The sequence below is a fragment of the Capsicum annuum genome, chromosome 7, assembly GCF_002878395.1.
Source record: "Capsicum annuum cultivar UCD-10X-F1 chromosome 7, UCD10Xv1.1, whole genome shotgun sequence".
Lineage (NCBI taxonomy): Eukaryota > Viridiplantae > Streptophyta > Magnoliopsida > Solanales > Solanaceae > Capsicum > Capsicum annuum.
The window spans coordinates 88184849-88197464 of record NC_061117.1 but is presented as its reverse complement, the minus strand read 5'-3'; positions in this window follow the sequence as shown (position 1 = coordinate 88197464).

Sequence of the window (12616 nt, the reverse complement as noted above, 5' to 3'; positions counted from 1 at the left end):
CAGGTGACGTGCCCTTAGTGTATATTTTGTATGCTTATTTACTACTTTGCTTGGTTGGCCTATGATACCTACTGAGTACAAGTGGACTGTACTCATGCCAACTGCGCCCTTTCGGTGCAGGTCTTAGCTCGAGTGCACCTCAGATTTCTTGACTCGGGCGATTGTTGGAGCTTCCAAGGTAGCGGTTGGATATTCATGCATCCTAAATTCACTTCTATCTTTCTAAAGTAGTTATGTCTTTATTAGTATTCGGAGACAAATATTATTCCTTTTGTGGTTATTTTTTTGATGTATTTGACTCTTGGATTGCATTAGTAGTTCTTACACTATTGACACCTGATTTTGGGCATGATTGGTATTTTGGATAAATTCTTTCCGCATTGTTATGATTACTTATATGGTTCGGCTTCGTTCTAGAAGCCTTACCGTGGGATATTTTTGTCTTTTCTTCTTTTTGTATCAGTTTGGGTGATGGGCTTTCTTGTCAAGGTACGCCACGACAAGTGCCATCATGACCCTTATTTTTGGGTCATGACATATGAAAACATTCATTTTTTGTTGTTCTAAAACATTAAAGATCTAAAATTTAATTTGCTTTTCAAATCACATAATGGCATAAAATTATTGTGATATAAAATATAATTTTATTTGTTAGGTTGAATTGAATTATACATGAAATATACTTTATTGAAGGAAGTTAAAAATCACATCGAATATTTAATGAATTTTCTACAGTGTTCCTAATTCATTTATTTTTGAAGGATCTATTAAGAACATGGTTCTGGTACTTATTTCTTCATTATTCTTAGCATATAAATTATTTCTTGTACAATATTATTAATTATTGAAATACTATTAAGTTTTAAATGATACAACAACAAATTCAATATATAATTTCATAAAATAATTTTGAGAATGGTAGAATGTACATAAATATTACCTCCACTCTCATAAATAGAAAGACTATTTCTGATAAAATATTAAGTATTAATTGATAACTTAAAATAAGAAAATAAAGAAAATAATTTACCATGGTTAATTAAATGTTGATTTAATCAATATAAAAATATAAAGATATTTTTTTCTTGATTTTACACTTAGTGTCTGATACTCGCATCGAAGCCTCAACTAATTCGAATTGCGCACTGTAGGGGATGGTGCTTCCAACAAAATTTTCTTCATTCTCAAGACTCAAATCCGACACCTCTAATTAAGGGTGGAGCAATTACAACACTACACCACTATCTACGTTAATAATCTAAAGATATTCTATTATCAATATACATTGATTGGACTCAAGAATACTTTATTCTTTTTATCAAATTTGATTCAACAACTCAAAATTAAATCAAACTTACATTAATTCAGCTATTTAAATCATTTTCTAATGTTTAAAATGAAACAAAATACAAACTTGATTCTCTATTTAGATGAAGATCTATGATTTTTAAATTTAGGGAATACTCGTAGGATCTGTTTGATCATAGTATTTTGAAGTTAAAATAATATAAAAACTAAAAATAAATTTAATTTTTTTTAGAGTTTTATGAAAATAAAACATTTAATTTTTTTTAAAAAAGAATAAATTAAAAGGTACAAAAAAGTAAATTCAAAAATAGTGGAACACCTCTTGAGGTGTTTAGAGATGTTTTTTAAAATTTCAAAAATAGTGAAAAAGTACTTTGAAATATTTATGGCCAAAGAAATATTTTGAAATAAAGTGAAAATGTATTCCAAAATACTGTGAATAATATCAATGACCATTTGCCTACTTAGTTTATTTTAAATTTTAAGCATTCCATCTGATTCATTTATTTATCTTGATATATTTATGCTTTATTAATATTAAAAATAACAATTCAATAATTTTTTTTATTTATTATTTTTATTTCAATTCAACATATACTATTTGTTTGGTACACACTAGTTTCATTCAATTTTATTATATTAAAGGAAAAATAAAATTAGAAAATAACTAATATATTTAATTTCTAAATAATAAATAGTTTATACTCACAATATTTATGTTATGAAATAAAGTGAAGCAATTGCAAAGAATAATTACATTAAATCTCATTAATTTAAAAGAAGAAAAAAAGTGTATGGTATTGAATATTACTTTTTGAAAAAAAAAATTCTCTCATAAGGGTGATAATTAAAGACCGTTTGAAGATAAAAACTGAGTCCATATTTTTACATGTACACAAGACGTTTTGTTGTTCTAGTGTGTTGTTTCCACGTGTCCATTAGAATTTAATACAACTTGAATGACTTTTCAGAAATTTAATATAATCTTTGCTTGTTGTACAACTGCTTGAAGCTGGATTATGTTGTTAAATTACGAAATTGCTGAAATAACATTTTTACCCTTGATAGTCATTCAAATCATCTTTCAATATAATAAAATAAAATATAATAAAAATAGATTAGTATTAAGTGTTTACTTTATTGGATACATCAAATTGATAATAAATACATCAAATTAATGAATTTAATATTTAAATAATAATAATAATAAAAAAAAAATAAATAAAAATAAAATTAATCAAATTACATAACCAAGATATATATGTTTTCTATATTATATTAATGAAATTAATGAATTTATTATTTTAAAAAGTAATAAAATGAAATTAATTAAACGCAGATACATTACTTGATTTCCACCGTATATTGAACAATTTGATTAATTTCAACATTAGTTGGTCATGGATCAGTATATCCAGCTATCTATAATATATCCGCCTACCTTTTAAAAGCTTGAATTTGATATCCACAACCCAAAAGCCCTAGAAAAATCCATAAGAGCAGCTCCGCCGTTATTCCGCTCCCCAAAACCAAAACTGCCATGCACATCCTTAAAACCTCTTGGCAAAGACCCCATATGCCCATTGAAATCCCCTCCCACGAGAAGCTTCTCAGTGCTCGGGATGCTCCTCACTACTTCATCTAAAACCTCCCAAAACTCTTTATTCTCCTTCTCATCCAAACCTACTTGTGGGGCATAGGCACTAATAACGTTCACCGTAGACCCTCCAATGACCAACTTAATAGACATCAACCTATCACTAACTCTCTTTACCTCAACCACCTGCTCCCTAAGTTCTTTATCTACTAATATACCTACCCCATTTCTATGTCTCACGCTATCTGAGTACCACAACTTATAACCATCCACATCTCTTGCCTTAGTGCCTACCCATTTAGTTTCATGGACACACACTATCACAACCCTCCTCTTTAGAAGAATCTTCACCAGCTCTATAGACTTACCCTGCAAAGTTTCTATGTTCCAAGATCCAACTAGCAACCTAGAAGCTCTCTTATCCCACGTAACCTTACTACTCCTTGCCCCTAACCCCAAACTCGTCCCCAACCCAGCCCCCCACCTCCTAACCCCGATCCCGACCTATGACATGACCCTAGTATATTATTTCCAATTCCAGCCACTACACAAATAGGAGAAAAAAGGATGGAAAGAAAAAAGACAGATAACAGAGAAGGATAAAGATAAGGCTAAAAGGACAAACTGGTTATAATGAAATCAGTCAAGGAGTTAGAATCTGCTGGCCAACACCGACAACAACCAATATGTACTATCAAACTAAATACATATGCTAGTTCCTCAGGTAACAGTAATCAAAACTACTAAAACAACTAGAAGCAAAATAACACAAATAGTATTAACCGGTAAAACACTGTTAAAAATTACCAAAATCACCAAGTCGTCACCCCCAATCCAGCTAGGCAACCAAGACACTAAAAAAAAAGAATCAAGACAGAAATATTATACCCAACTAAAAAAGATGGAGCGAGTGCACCTGATCGATTAAGTCCATTTACTTGATAGAGTCGCTAGATTCCGACAATTTGCGAATGAAATTGGTTGTCGAAATAGTATTGTTTTCACCAGAATAGTATTGATGTCGCTAGAATAGTGTTTGTCATCCCCGGATTCTACACTTGTGGTACCTGAGATGGATTTCAACAATCTATCAAAAATTCTATTCCTCTTCGACGTCAACTGGCCGGAGCGATCAGGAGGAGAAGAAGCGGCGGGTGGCTGTTTCGATGGATTTCGCCGATGGAGCGGCAGAAACTATTTTGTGGAGCTCTGGGGGGAGAGAACGGAGCCGTCGGGGGTTTCGACGATGGTTGGTGTTGCTGTTGCTGTCATTGGGGGCGCTGAAGATGGGGAGGGTGGCGGCGACTTCGGCTAGTTTGGGGATGGGGGCTGGTTGTTCGCTGGAGAGTGATGAGGAGGAGGGGGCCAGTGGCGGTACTGGGTTGGTTTGCCGCTGTTAATGGCGGTGGCGGCGTGGTGGTGGCTAGTTTTGCAACGGTGGTTGGTGAAAGTTGACGGATGGTCCAGGCGATGAAAGGGTTTTAAGAGAGGAGTGGGCTGGTGGCTCTGTCTGTTGATGACTAGAGAGGGCAGTGTGTGAGAGAGAGAGATCATTAAGAGAGAAGGCAGTGTGAGGGAGAGAGAGATCGTTCAATAGCGAAACCAAAATATATAAGAGAAAGAAAAAATGATTTGAGCAAAATTAAAGTTGCAAAGGAATTATACCTTAAGTTGTAAAGGACTGATGAGAAGATTAAGAGTATTTCTAAATCTAAAAGGGGAAGAAAATATCCAAGGATTGAAGATGTTCTAGATAATGGACTGAGCTATAACTAAAAAATACAAAAATGCCCATAAAATTTAGCAATATTACTGTTTTGCCATTGGACGTCCTCAACTTACCTTTCTAAACCAAAGGTGTGCCGAGTGATACCTCTTCGATTATATCCAGTGCTAGAGCATCAACCACATTCGCAATTATGCTAGAAACAGAAGAAATCCTTAAACTGGAGAGGGCGGAGCACTATAACTCTTGAGCTTAGTCTTAGGTTCCCTTAACCTCTTTAATGTTCTTTGGATCGCCTCCCCAGTTTGGAACTAGCCTTCTATTTTCTGCTCCCAGTACATTTCCAACATTCAAAGAGACCACCTCTTGGAATTTGTAAATAACAGATAAAGCTTCTTAGGTTGAACTCATTTATGTAATTTAAATTTCAACAATCAACATGTTTCAAGTCATATACAACTACATTTAAAAGGGATCAATTCAACAAATCTCAACCCCAAAAGTTAGCTTAATAGCTGAGGATTGTCCAAGTTATATAAAGAAACCACCCATCCCCTAAGAGCCCTATGTGGGACTCTTGAACATGGACTTACTACACAATGGATTACACATGAGCTAAGGAAAATAGGAAATCTGCTACACAGTCAATTGGCAAGTGCCTAAAATCATTTTATGCATTTGAGAGAATAGAGATATCTGTTGGTTCTTGCATAAAAATCACTCATCAAATTCTAGATCCTCATCTGGAAGTCTTCCCCCCACATTCAAAGTGCCAATGGTAACTCTGTAGAAAAATCAAGCCATATATAAATCTCTTAACTTTTCCAATGGGACCTTCAGGTCCGAAAACAACAAACCACCATGTAATTGATTATAATGACAAACCTCACTTCTTTCATATTAATATATTGAGATCTCAAAGTTTCTATTTTCCCTCTCATGTGTCTCGGGATATACTCAGCTGAAGGTTTCCTTGAACAATTAAAGTTCAACTATTCATTATCATAATAGGAATATTAAATTAGTATAAATCCTTTATGATCCGGAAGATACAAATGTTGAAGATATCACGCATAACAATATAAGGCTCTAATAAGTTAGATTTTTGCCAGCCATATACGAACCAAAATCCACACATGCATATGACAAGGTCAATTTCTGTATAGTTTACCTGATGAGTCAAGCTCAATTATAGTCAAAAACAGAAATCAAATATAAGAAAAGGGGTTGGTGTATTCATTGGATTTTTCACTAGTACCTACCTATAGTTTGAGTTTGATATTCATTAAGCTTCCCCAGTTTTTCATGTCCATGATCTTCAACCATTCTTTTATCTTTGAGTGAGCAAGCTGGAAATTCACCAAGAACACAACCAATTCAGCTAGAACAAACACCAAATAAATAATTTTTCATGTATATAACTTATGGAAAACTTGCATACCATCACCCTCACTCTCCGTTTCAGTGTCAACTTCATCTTCACTAAAATCATACACTTCAGGTGCAATATTCAGAAATAATATGCTTAAGCAAATCAAAGGGCACTAATCATGTGATCATACGTTTAGCTCTCAGAGCTTTTAGAACATCCTCTAGTAGACTTAGTTTGTAAATCTTCATAGCAGAATATGATCCATTAGGCAACTCCATGTAAATATCAAGATCTCCCCATCTTGTGAAAAAGTTTGATACTAAAAACCCAAATGGCTCTAGATTTGGCCCTGGTCAAAGAGTAGAAGCTGAGAATAGTAAGTTTTGCACTCGTTAACCAAAATAATATCCAAGTCTTTACCGTTAGAATATCAAGATAATCCAAATAAAGGTACTTACACAAAAGGAACTCAAAGCTTCACTAAAATAGCATCTAATTTGTAGGTAAGTAGAAATTCAAAAGACTAAATAGAGTTGTTCATCATATTGAAATTATCTTTAACTTGAACTTCTTTCTTTAAAGTTCATTCCAATCCATCAAACTATTTGAGTTATGATGCAAAAGATTTATAGACAAAGCAAACCATTACAATAATATATCCAAATTCACCCCCTATTAGTTGTAAGGAATTACTATAGATCCCTTTTGGTTGTAAGGAATTACTATAGATCCAACAAACATACTAAGGAGTCCTAATATAAATACTGTGAATAGCATAGCATAGTTCGATTCATTAGGAAATAAATAAACCGCTTTAAACTCAGAATGAGTAGTAATCATAAAGGGTCAAAATACGGTCCAAAAAGAACTATTTCTAATACCAAAATAACAAAGGTATGTAGATGAGCTATTAGTACAAGGAAAACACCATCCATTGAGTTTTAATACATAGAAACACCTCTACATGTCAACCTACAATATTGTACACCATATTTTAGTTGATTGGAAAATTAATAAGGTCACCGTCTATTGAGTTTCAGTACATAGAATCACCTCTACATGCCAACCCTCAATATTGTACACCATATTTAATTGATTGGAAAATGAAGAAGCCCATCTCTACAAGTGACAAATAAGTACCCTAAAAACCAATTTCCACTGAATCGGGAGGTATAAAGAAGCATTACCAGTATAAATTATCTCTAAGGATTTCTATACTTTCAACCACAACTCGAAGTTCATGAATGAGTTGAAATCGCATAGACCAATCCTCGTCCAAGAGATTGACTAACACGACCTGAACTAGAGCCTAGTTGTGTCGGGTTCCTCAAGTCCAACCGAGACTAGAGACTACCCCCAATACCCAACCATAACCACCCTATACCCTATGTCAGATGAATTCTAAACATATATCAAGATAAAAAATGTAATACTCAAAGACAATAATAGAATCCATAGCCATAAACAACCAAAAATACAATTAAATATCCAACCGGTGTCAGCCCTAATACCAATACCAATGCCAAGGTTGACATCAATACTGACACCGCCTATGCCCATAGCACAAAGCCTCTAACCAAAAACAAAGAACATCCGATCGAGACATTCCCCAAACCATAGCCAAAATTAAAGTCCAAGAAATAAATAGAAGTATGAAAAGATATCTATAAGATGAAATGTAGTTTTCTACAGTATGAAACTTCACTACTTTAGTCTGATACAAATGTTGTCACCAAATCTAAATCACTAAGAAGGAGGTTAGTGTGGCTGATTCCTGCATCGCGTGGGGATACAGCACCCGAAGATGGGTTAGCGGGTGAATGTTAGCGTGTACTCAGGAGTAAGGATAAAATAATGTCACTATTCAAAACCAAAGTAAATAACCACATGCAATCACATACATATATACATATTTACCATATCGAGAAAGAGAACCGGGTTTATCATGCATTTAAAACCTTAACCTGGGTTGTGTAGCTTGACCGTCCTAAAACCATCCATAGGCTATAGGGGTCCAGGGTTACCCCTTGAATGGGCCGAGCCCAGTGCGTGTAGCCGCACAAACCAGAGATATCATAGGGGTCGGGGATTCTCGTGTACCCTTCTCCCTCCATGATATATATATACAAGTATAACTTAAGGGATTCCTATGTACCCCACAAATATATGGTCACCATAACCAACCCTCATGTCGGCAAACATGAGTTTTTAATGTCCGTCCATTGGACTCACACCTTCACGGTTAACTATCACAACCCATCATTATTGCCTAATTAAAACCTTTAGAATATTACCAAACCACCAATTCCAGAGTTAATAACCAAGGCATTATGAAGTGGTATCGTCATACCTACTATAGCTTGCAAGCAATGTCATTAGCCAACACTTAGGGGATCACCATGTACCCCATAGGATTTCCAATCAATCAAAACCATGGACACCAAGGCCTTTCCAAATCATTTAATTCAATTAAACCACTTAGGGTTCCATTACCATATTATGTAATGCAAGGTTTTCAATAAAAGTCAAAAAAACATTCTCAATGTCATTTTAACAAACATGTTGAGGGCATATAGTTTCCAACACCAAAACCAAGAACAAATTAACCATTCTCATGCAACCACATGTTAAAATCAATATTATAACATGAAAACCATAAATAGAATATGGGAAACATCATCCAACCATTAGTAACCAAAAAACCCCAACATATATTTCAAAACAAACACAAACCCTCAATAATGCCATAAAAACCATTAAGTAAAACATGTTTTTTATTGAACTAAAAATGAGGGAGGAGTAACATGCCTTAGATACCAAAGAAGACAAAGAGAAACTGCCCTTGAGAGCCTTAATTAACCAACTTGAGAAAACCCTAGCTTCTTTTTGAACCAAGAGCTTGAGAGAGATTTAAGAGTTATTTGAGAGTGTTTGATTTGGAAATAGTAGGTTAATGAAGTCCTAAGAGTTTTTTAAGTTGTGAGTTCAAAAGAAGTTAACAGGAGACATGTCCAAAATACCCCCAACTTAAAATGTAAAAATTCCTGCAGGTGGGTACAGTTGGATTCCTTCACTCATACCCACATCATATGAGTGGTACCATCCAGTCGTATCCAGAACAGAAAGTTTGATATCCATACACTATCCACCATACGACATCCCTTTCCCATGCGTACCCATAACATACGAGTAGAACCCATAAGCCGTATCCTAGACAAAATTAAAGGGGTTAGAAGCTGGATAATGTACAACTCCATTATACCGCTCGTACCCTATCCACACGGCTCATAGTGAGTGAGCCACTTGTACTTAGAGCCAAGTCAAGTTACCAAGTTCTTGATTAAGTAAAGGACTAAAACAACGAACCATCACCAACTATACGACCCGTACCACAAAATTGTAACCACAACAGAAACTTGACCACCAAATATTGGACATCCTATGAGTTAGGGTCAACTAACTAGTACCCTCACCATACGACTCGCATGGTGAGTCATATGATCAATAGAAGGCTCAAACTCATGAAATTTTCGCAAGTACCAGAACCCAGCGTGTTTCATTGATAGAGTGAAGTATATTTCGAAGAGTATGCTACTATATATCTTGATCGTATAATGTTAGATTTCAATAGAAGCTTTGGCAGATTCATTCAATGTGGATAGCTACGGTGACTGAACAATTTCAAAGGCTACTCCTTCAATAGAGAGAAAAGAAGATCTTTCCATAATTCACTGGTGATACAGTTAATTGATAAATAAAATTACCATTTTGACCTTATCTATTAATTTAATGACTAACATACCCTTGGTCATCTTCTAATTGATGCTTCTATATAGTACTAGGTAGTGATGGCCCGTGCTAGCATAGGCCCAACGTTGAGTCATTTTTGCTAGTTAAACTTATATATATTATTTGCATAGAGAGATTATATGGTCGGCAATCATTGGTTTACATTTTTCATTATATTATTTACATTGTCTATCTACAACCTAGACTATTTACGTAGTGTTTCATTCCATCTTCTTTGAATTGTCAAGTATCTGGCAAAAAGTACCTGCCAAAAAAGAGAAGTGAATTTGAATTCAATTTGAAAATATCCATTCATGTAAGAAAGTTTCAACTCAATTGATAATTTTACAACTAAGAAAGGCTTAATTGGTATTTCTTACAAAGAAATTGCTTATATGTGAATTGTAAAGTGGCAAAAGAATACACTGTCTCATTAAATATTTATAACAACAACAATCTCTACGGTTATATTTCTTTATAGGATGAACTAACGTATAAGTTATTTCACACAATAAAGTTGAAAGGCCTGCATCAGAAGTGAGTGCATTCAAACAAGCTTCCCACCTTTTTCTTCCTAATCAAACTCAAGAGAATAAGAAATTTATCCAGAAGGTTCTCTTCATAGAGTTCTCGTTGTAACAGACAGTTAAAGGGTGAAAGCTACACTAACAAAGAGCAATTACGCTGCATACTGAGAACAAACATTTTTTATTTTATAAGGGAACTGAGAATCGTGGTGTGTAGTAATACCGCTTCTTTCTCTTTTGTGCTTATTGTGGAAAGAACTTTTCTCTTTTGTCCTTTCATGTTGTTGCTATATCTATGTAATGTATACTGTTTGCTATAGTTTAGTAGTATACCAGTTTTTGCTTATAATCTTAGTGTATATTATTGTCCAACCTTCCTTTTCTTTTTAATTATATTCTGATCCTAGCTTTCTGAACATAAAAATTTGAAACACCTATACTATTTAAGATGGGGGTATCTGCTACTACCTAGCTTTTGGAGTTCTTCATGTATTGTATAAGAATTCTTTGTTGGAATGCAGGGAACAACATACAAAAACATAACCATAATCATACAAAACTATGTTGATGATTTGATAGCCAAATATCCATACTGGAATAGAAGCATAGATGTAAATCACTTCTTTATTACCTGTCTGATGTTGGTGTCAGGGCAACTGAAAGACACTCTTTTCTTGTAAAGAACGCAATCCGTGTTGTATGCTCCCCTAGATATGATATTTGATATATTCCATAAAAGAATACTGCTTTTCCACAAGTTCTTCAACCATTTGCCCTTCCAGCTAGAGAAAATGACATTAAGAACAAGTAGCCTGTTGGATAACGATTGTGCTACAGATCAAATGATTACTTTTTCATACAAATGTCTTTCTATTATTTTATTATTTTACTCATTTTTTACGTGTTGATACATCAGCATGGTAAACTCTAAATGAATAGTAAAACCCAACATTTCACTGAGCCAAGGACGAAGAAAAGAAAACCTTAGTGTAGTAATAGTTTACATGGTAGAGATTGTAGTTCTATAGCATTTGCATATTCTTCCTCTCATTAATTTAAAACATCAACAAATATTACCCTCCCAAAACCCCACCTTTTGGGAATACACTGAGTATGTTGTTGTTGTCAATAAATATATACATATTTTATGGGGAAAAAACTCTATAATTTTGTGCGTTGGTGTTTTGATATCACAAGATACTACAAATTAACAAAATTCACCTATCAAGAAGCTTTCTTTCCATAGTGCTTGTAAACAAAACCTCATGTTCCATATCCAGAAAACTTTTCGTAGTCGCTGACTATGTTCTCAGACTCTTCAAAAATGTCAATGGGTATGTGTCGGATTCGCCAAAGCTAGTGTATTTTTAGAGAATCCAATACGGGCGCGACATCAAAAGTGAAGATTCCATGCAACTTAAGTCGCTGATATTTACCACAAATTCAAGATTAATGTTTTCCTCCTCAGATAAAAAAATCCACTCCCTTAAGGCTTAAACCTACATTAACACTATCTACATTTTCCTTTCTACCAATCCCACGATTTTTTACTACCTCACTTACCCCTCTAAAATTAATTTATCTTTAGATCACAAAGTTTTCATCAAAGTTTCCCAAACTTTGTTATTCTTAAACCACTTTTCACTTAAAGATTACAGTTTTACTTCCGTTACACTCTTTCTCCATCTAACATCCTCCATCAATTATGTTACTGGCTAAACAAATCTGAGCAAGTAATGGAACAAAAAGGATATAAAATAGTAAGATTTTTGAGAAATATCATGATCGTCCAATAAGAAGGGTTTTTAAGTTTTGCAAATGACAACTTAAATACCTATTGATTCTAATAATTGGATGCAGAAGGATATATTTGTTAATTCAATGTCACATATCTCTTCATCTTGCAACAACATCAACTGATACTTTTTTATTTTCTCTTTGTTGTTTCAGGGATGGCCTTTATCTACTACTTATACTTTACAAGTCCATTCTTCTGTGGTTGAGGTGTTTTGGCTAATATTATCTCTTTCTTCGATATCCAGGATCTAAAGTTGAAAGGTGTAAATACAAAAGCATAAAGCAATATACTGAACAGAGGAAGAATGGCATGACTTTAAACAATATATACGATTAAATAAACTTTAATATCTGATACACTTTTAGCACAAACTTTTTTTAGAAATTAGACCAGCCTTATTATATTCGTTCGACATTTTGATGACACCTTATCTTTCCTGAATGTGAAGTATAACGTATATGTTATGTATTTGTTCCCTATTCAGCACACAGGAAAACAT